The sequence below is a fragment of the Pleuronectes platessa genome, chromosome 23 (assembly GCF_947347685.1).
Source record: "Pleuronectes platessa chromosome 23, fPlePla1.1, whole genome shotgun sequence".
Classification (NCBI taxonomy): Eukaryota; Metazoa; Chordata; class Actinopteri; order Pleuronectiformes; family Pleuronectidae; genus Pleuronectes; species Pleuronectes platessa.
Genome location: NC_070648.1, coordinates 1536965 through 1545567, shown reverse-complemented (window position 1 = coordinate 1545567; position 8603 = coordinate 1536965). Strand labels below are relative to the sequence as shown.

The 8603-nt window shown below is 46.1% G+C and overlaps 1 long non-coding RNA gene across 1 annotated transcript in view; it reads right to left on the bottom strand.

The window, feature by feature from the left end:
* Nucleotides 1-4017: 4017 nt before the first annotated feature.
* Nucleotides 4018-8603, bottom strand: part of LOC128429771 (uncharacterized) — a 4935-nt gene continuing 349 nt past the window's right edge. The window contains exon 2 of the long non-coding RNA XR_008333901.1: nucleotides 4018-6275. This is a non-coding gene — a long non-coding RNA (uncharacterized LOC128429771). The remainder of the gene's footprint in view (nucleotides 6276-8603) is intronic.

Sequence of the window (8603 nt, the reverse complement as noted above, 5' to 3'; positions counted from 1 at the left end):
TGCCTGGGAACCGAGAAATATGTTCCTCCTCTCGGAGACGTAGCAGGAGGCCACGTTGGAGAAAGACCAACAGCATACTAACCATCAACGGCCTCTTTTGGTAACTGTGTGAGGACGTGTGTGTATTATCTAAAGATTGTGTGACCTGGTGAAATGTAATCTAAGACAAAGCACTTCCAGTAAGTCGCTGGCTCACGTCCTTTCTTTCTCTCCGGGGCAATATATCTTCTGCCTCTTACAGAAAGCTGACCGGTCACTCCGGCTAATTCCATTACTGCCGAGCCAAAGGGGAGGTGACAACACCAGGCGGACGCACACACAGACCAACACACAAACACACACACACACACAGCCAAACAGAAACAGCAAACACTGATAAGTAAAATCTATACTTCTCCCAGAGAGAGGGTGACAGCAGCGGAGGAAATGGATGTTGCAGTCTGGGAGATGGAGAGATGATAAAAATGAAAAAGGGCAAATACATAATTACAACCGTGACGCTGCACTGGTGCAGCTTCAAAACGCCTTCCACAGCTGGTACCCAATCATGGACAACAGCTACCGTCCAAATGGCCGAACAGACCATAATTTCATATCTGGGAGGGATGCCACTAGAACAACAGCAGCCCAACCTGCATCTCACATTTCCAGACATCAACGAGAGGAGCTCCTAAAAATAACATCCTTGGCATGAAGGCCTCCCTCTTTGTTCTGTATTCATAGAAAAGTGCTGGTGGTTGCGTTTTATCAGTGACATCAAATCCCTTCCTGGGCGACTCTGGACTTTATCTGGACTTGACGGCCTCGGAGGTTTTAGCGACTCGAGCACCAGCTCCACGAGCCGCTCGGTTATATTCCGGAGGCTCGAGCAAGTCGTTGAGCGCTTGTTGACTGCGTGACTGAAATGAGCATCACGAGAAAGGAGATGGAAACACGTCGGGGTGCAGTCGCAGCAATTAGAATCTATCGGGTTAGAACGGAAGCTGCAGTTCGCCTCCATCCAAAGTAATGTTTTAATTTTTCTTTGCTGCAGAAAACAAAACAAATTAGAGACGCCACAACCTCCCCGGACACGAGCAGTGCCGTGCAGCGATCGTGGGGATGGAGCCTGAAGGTGTTGAGGTCCCGCCAGTACAAGCGCCAGCCACCAGGGGGTGAGTGAGACGCTTTGGCTTCACCTTTGGGGAGGGGTTGGGGTATTTGAGTGTAGAAAACGATATCTGATGTCGATGTGGCTCCGAATCGTCCAATCACCTCGGAGAGAAAGACCACTACGACAGAAACGGTGCAGTCAATGAGAGAATGGACGTTGGCCTGAAGCAGTGAACTTCTCCCCCCCCCCCTTCGCTCCATCGCTCTTCAACTGTTTCACCGCTTTAGAAAGAAACGTTTAGAAAAACACGCTGCAGTCAGCAACCGTTCTATTCAGCCAGTTTCAGGAAGGTAATTACCAGCCGAGCCTCGGAGTGCGACATTATCCAAAACATTCACCCTCTCCATGCCGTCTCGAGAGGACACACACTCACACACACACGCACACACACACACACACACACACACACACACACACTGGAACACGCGGGTCCACATGCTCGGCCGTAATTATTCTTAAAGCAGATTTTTGAAAAGCAGTGTGGATGAGAGGCGGCAGCTGGGCCTGAGGCGTCAGCCCTCTGATAACCTCCATGTTAACACCATCAGACCGAGACCGGCTCTGTTCTCACACAGACTCTGAGTCAAGAGAAGGGAAAGAAGAAATATTTCTAAAGGTAGGATTCAGTCCTCCAAAGGTCTGCACTCCAGTTTCTCTTCATGATATAATACTGTGATTCGGTAGCGCTACTTTAAGTGATTGCTCATTTTTTAATTAATGGCTCAACTTTTGGGATTTCAAACCCATTTTGTGGAGGGGACAATGAAGGGTTAATAAGAGCCAGCGTTATTAAAATCATCAGCTTCTTCTCCACTGATTGAAAAGAGCGACTCTTGTGACCGATGATATTCCCACTGATTTGATTTAATCCAGTAAAACCCTAAAATATGAAAACAATACTCGCACATCAAGACAAATGGAAGAGATGCAGTGAATCAGACAAATGACCTCATTCAATTTGAACCACATCAGATTATTGTGATGGACTCTGCGGAATCTATTGATCTCTGGTCTCTGTCTCTGCAGAACGAAATGAACCAGTAGAATCATGAGTCACTCACTGGGACAAGACTGGGAGATGGACTGAAATCAAGAACCACTACTATAGCCTGTAGTTTTATTCAGTTGAGTGGTTCCTTGTATATAAGTCGTACTTTGTCCCACAACGTTTAAAACACATTCTGTATATGAGGATGGACGACAGCTCTGAAGAGACCAAATCATCTGGATTGCCCCCTGGTGGCAGGCTGCAGTATAGGTCGTAAACCTTGCCTCCTCCATGTTATCAAATGGGACAAACTAAAAAAGTCAGGCCAAATCTTTATTGAGTTTCTCTTTTCATAGGGTTCGTTCAAGTTACAATCCAGTAATGACGTCTCCTCAGGCCACTTTGTTGAGATGAAGGTGGAAACCTCAGTGTGAATCTCACCGCTCTGCCGACCAGCTGCTGATACAGAGACATGTTGTTTGTGCAGAGAGGATAAGAGCTTCTGCCCCATTCCGCTGCAACTTAGCTGCTCTAACCGGGATGTGAGAGATGAAAACAACAATAATCGACCAATTTCAAAAGCATAAACATTCACTGGACCGATGAGGAGGATGTGGAAACTGAAGAGGGAAGAGCAAGCGGGTGTTTTGGGGTCAGAGGAGGATTTGAAACAGGAACGACTGCTGTGGGTGAAAAGTCAAAGGAAACTTCACTTGACAGGTTCTTGGCTGAGTGGAAGGATTGGAGGCACGTGGAGAAGGTCAGGAGGAACCAGAGGAGGATGCATAGGAGACAGGGAGGAGAGTAATGGATAGAGATGGATGGCTGCAGACTAAAGGAATAGACCAGCAAGGCCAGTGTGTGAGAGAAACCTAAATATCCTCATTGTTTTGGCTCGTGAGCAGAGAATGTAGTGAACATGGAGCTGGAGGCAACGAGTCTCCCAACTGTGACTTCTAGATGCCAACAATAGTGAATATTATCGTTTGATAACTATTACTCCACGTTGTTGTTGACAAACACAAACCGTGTACACAATGTCCCACGTTAAAACCACAATACTACGATATCTCTGCTGTGAATTTATGATTCTTCTGCTGCATCGGATTTTATTGGATCAACAACAGCAATTAAAGATTTACAGCAGAGGACGGGCGGGCGGGAACCAGCTGGGCTGCTGCAAGTCATGTCATCTTTATGACAGGTGTTGAAATAATGGAACCAACCCTGGAGGGAATATCAATGTAGACAAATCAGCTGTGCACTGTCTCAGAATATTTCTTTAAAGCAGCTTTAACGTCCGGTGTTTTCCCAATAAATGGCCACACGGCAATAAGCCCTTTGCCTGAAAATGTGTTGGATTTTCTTTGTCATCACTCAAATTCAGACGTTGCAGCTTTAAAACCATTCAATTTCCTTTATTGCCATGTTGTGGGGAGTGCGTGACGTGGGAGAGAAGTTGTTTAGCGCTGTACAGTGGCCTATTAGGGCGGGGCCGTGCCAGTTTGGGTTGCACTATGAGTTTAATGGAGCCCTCAGTGTATTATAACATCTGGTGGAGCTCTATTGTGAAATGACTTCAGGGAGGAGGAGGAGGAGGAGGAGCGTGGCGCAGGACGAAAGGAGATGGGGATGAGGGAAGATGGAAGAATATCAGATTTGGTTTGAGTCCTCAGGTGTTTGCTTACTTTCTGGCCAATTTCACTAAATCCATTCGTTCCTGCCTGATACGAGTTGAGTTGGTTAAAGTCTACAAAGTAAATCTCGTATAACAAAAGCTGCTCTTATAACTTGTCTTTAAATCACTACCTGCTTAATGTCGTGGGAATTTTGTATGTAATTACCTGGTGAGGAAATAAACCATCAGACTCAGTGATCAATTCAATGATCTCGAAGTATTTAATTAATGGTCAACAAACAATTTACAGAGAATAGATTTGAACACAGACAGAGTTACTGAGCAAACACTTGGCCAAGCGGGACAGAATCTCCAACACCACTGCAGGTATCAAGATTCTGCCAACGGGTGACAGGAGATGTGCCAGCTTTATGCACAGCTCAAGGGTTCACGTCATCCTTCGATATCATGTAGGCAGGACGTGTCCAGTGGTCAGACTTTGTAAGCCAAGGGGTAGATGCCCCCCTATCTCCTGAGTGTATAGACATTCAGCAAAACATCAAATAGTCACAAGGGCATTTAGGCTCAAGGTAACTAACATTTCCTGATATCAGGCAGATGCAAACATTAAGTGGAATTTATATAATGATGTTTCATCAGGTCAATCCAACTGAACTTTGAGCATAGCTGTCAGCACAGGAGGATCTGTTACATTTCCGGGATCACAGTTAGATTCAATAATTTCCATGACATTTCCTCCCTTTTTGTCATTTAAGACAAATAATAACACTAACAACTACTAACTAAGCAAGCAGATCGTATTGAACAATCAAGGTTTAAACTCGGAGCACGACATCGGTGATGTTAATTCATAACGATTTAAAACAACACTTCATTAGCTCGTCATCATGGGAACCGTTCATACATTTGCAACATAAGGAACACATGCAATTTTGCTGATATAACAAATTTCTGCAGTTTATATGCAATCTTCAAGCTCATCATCATCTTCATCGTCGTATGGAGCAATCCAAGGTGGTATAGGATATAGATCTGGAAAGTCTGTGCTCTTAACGGACACAAAAGTGGTTATTACCTTCCTAATGCAAACTTTGAAGACCGTTACAATCAGAATTTTGATAATCACTATTAGTATCATGCTTCCTATTATCCAAGCTAGTCCCTTGAGAAAAGGAGCTCCCCAAAAACCGGTTATTGATTTCATTCCTCCAAAAGGATTCCAGCCATGGTCTTCGTGCAGCTCCTTAACCCCTCGTTCAGTATCTGCTACAACATCGTGTACTGCAGAGGAAGCATTGCGAATTGCACCACCTCCCCTTTGTCTCCAACATAGTTGGGCGTAGTCTGCGTGGATGAGTCAGCATGCGACGGGGGAGTGTAACATCCCTCACTGCTGGCTGCAAACTGTTGAGATAAGGCAGGCCATCCCATAACGCTCCAGTCTGCTTCTGTAAAGGGTACTGGTGCAAGCATAGGAGATTTGGATGAAAGGGGCAGATGTTGACAAATCCAACAGTTTGAAATATTTCTTTTTTGAGCAAATTCAGACATTATAGATAATGCAATATTTCTATCGTCATGAGGTGGTACATGTTTTGGGAGATCTTCCAATATCTGGCTTATGAAACACGCATATGTCCAGTCAAATTGAGTGTAGTAATCAGGATTAGTCTTGCAGTTGGTAGGCTTACTACACCAGAAAGGATATTCCCAGCTTTTGGTCGTATTCCTCGCTTAGTCTCACTGAACAGGTGTGGTTCAATTTGCATTCAGTCTTAACGACCTGTGGGGGAACTTTTATCCAGCGGCCAATAGAGGGTTGACTGAGACGTAATGTAAATATTTCACAGCTATTGGTCGGACACCATTCTACGGGACATTTAAACGCTATCACTCCGTGCCTCCAGACGGTTTGGTTAGCAGGGATTGATGACACTAGGCTTTTTGCTGTTGGAGGTGCTGCTAGTACCAGCATGGTTGGCAACAGGAGCAGACACATACCTTCTCTCAGACTACCACCATATCCCCTAGAGAGATACCATGATTTTTCCATCGTTGGACAGAAGGAAAAGTCTCCTACGTCACCACAAACGCAACCCCTTTCTTGACGGTTTGTGAAGGTCCGGGTGCGGGCAGAGCCCGATCAGCACCCCCCCTCTTCCCCCGAGGAGTTGGCTTGGGGTGATGTGTTTGACTTACCCCTGTCAGTGTGTAGGAGCTTGGCACGCTACTGTTGGAGGAAGGCGCTATTTCACCCTTACCCCTCAGTTAGCTCCCTCCTGTGGACCCGGAATCTGTTTGCAGTGGCTGGCGTGGATCCAAGGTACTCTCTCAGCCACCTTCACTGCGGTCTCTGTTGTCAGGAGGATCTGGAAAGGGCCTATGTAGCGTCTTTGCTTCCAGTGCTTCCGTCTGTGATCTTTTATGAGCACCCAGTCCCCTGGTCTCAACCGATGCTGAATGGCAGTAGCTGGAGTTGGAAGTGCTACTTTTACCTTCTACACATGGGTCGAGGTCAACCGGTGTCGAAAGCAGGTGGGTGAGGGGGAAGAATGGACCTGATGACGCTGCCATTTTCGCTGCTGCATCTGCAGCTGCATTTCCAAATCAGGCCTTGGGGTGCACGTTTGTTGCAGGACTTCGACACAGTTGTGGGGTTCCCCATCATCTGCAGTAGGGAGAAGTGTTGCTGGGTTAAGGACATTACAACGTTTAACGGTGACATTGGGCATTTCTAATAATGTTGTGTGGTATCTCAGCCATCTCTGAGCAGAGAGATGCGAAGTCTTCTGGGCATGCAAGATATGAGAAACAGCATGTGGAACCATAAGAATTATGTCAGAATAGCCCACAATGTCACGTGATGCTAACACAGCTTTTTCAGCTGCAGCCACTGCTCGCAAACAGTGGGGCAGACCGGAGGCAACAGGGTCAAGTTTTGAGGAGAAATAGGCGACAGGCCTAAGTTTTCCTCCATGTGGTTGACATAAAACTGAAGTCATGTAGCCATCTCTCTGGTCTACAAACTGAGTGAACGGCAAGTCAGGTCTGGGCAGGCCCAAAGTCGGGGCCTGGGTTAAAGTCTTCAAGTCGTCAAAAGCTTTGTCTGCTTCCGGAGTCCAAGTCAGTCTGTCATGTGCACTTAGATGTTTACCATGGACCATGGAAGAGAGGGGTACCTCTCTTTCTGCATAATTTGGGATCCACTGCCTGCAGTATGATGTCATTCCTAGGAAACTCATCATCTGCCTCTTTGTAATAGGCTTTGGTACTGATTGGATTGCTGCAACGCGCTTTGGAGAGAGAGACTTACTCCCTCCTGTGATCACATGTCCTAAATAAGTAACTTGTTTTTTTACAAATTTAAGTTTTTGTTGGCTGACCTTGTGGCCATTATCTGCTAGGTGTTTGAGTAGTACTACTGTATCAATTTCGCACGCCTCTTCTGAGGGGCTGCAGACCAATAGATCGTCGACATACTGCACAAGTGCAGATCCCCTGGGGAGATGTAAGCTTTTCAAGTTGTCACTGAGCGCTCTGTGAAATACACCTGGGCTTTCATGGTATCCCATAGGGCATCTTGTCCACGTGTACCCACGCCCTTTGAAGGAGAAGGCAAACCAGTACTGACTGTCAGGATGTACTGGAACAGAGAAAAATGCATTAGCCAGATCAGCAACCGAAAAATGGGTGGTGTCTGGTGGAATGAGTGACAAGATCGTATGTGGGTTAGAGACTTCTGGTGCTCGCTGATAAACAGCAGCATTCACAGCTTTTAAATCCTGTACGAACCTCCACTCAGTGGGTTGGCCTTCTTCTCTGATTTTTTTAACTGGAAAAATGGGCGTGCGTACAGGTGAATCATTGCAGGGTACAATTATGCCTGCTTTTAACAGCGCTTCAAATACTGGTGTTATTCCATCGATGGCTTCTTGCTTAAGCGGATATTGTTTGAGGCACGGCCTATATTCAGATTTAGGATGCACTACCAAGGGTGTCGCCCCCGTTATAAGCCCAACATCATATTTATGAGCGGCCCACAATGAAGGCGGCACCTGAGCCAGCACAGAGATCTGGCCCGCTCCTGTGAGTGGGAACAAATCTGTGTGCTGTGCATGCTCCTCTACGAGCTCCATTGACCTTTGAACCAACACGTTGCTTGTTACTGCGGTCCTATGTACATTACCCCCAGCGCTATATTCTTTTGTGGGATCCCCCGCAACCGGTTCGAAATCCAGAAGGCCGAGGCAATGCTGCAGCCACGGGCCCAGGTCCTGCCACTGCCGGTGTAATGGCTTAGCCAATGATACGTGAGGGGTGGAGCCAAGAAACAGATTTTTCTGAGAGGAGGAGAGAAGTACAGACACAGCAGCAGCCTCCTCCGACCAATACACATGCTTTAGAATCAATTTTTCTGATTCTTTCTGCTTATCATACCACACTTCCTCGTACCTTCTATCTGGCCCTACACTTACATGAGATGTGCAATGTAATAAATCAGTTGACATGAAATCTGTAGTGTGTAAGACATGAGCTTGTGTGAAATCAGTGAGATGTTAGGCTGTGGAAGTGACATCACTGTTGATGAAAATCCATTCATATGCATATAACAGTGCACTGGGACTGTATTTAAACATTTGAAAACCTGGGACTTCAGTTCTTTTCAATACCTTGATACCCTCTGGTGTTGAGCTCAGCGTAATGCCAAAGTGACACATCAAATCTCTCCCCAGCAAATTCACAGGACAGTTTTGTGAAACTAGGAAGGAGTGTTTTATCATCTGATCATCCAATTCACATTTCAGTGGAACTGAGCAGCTCTC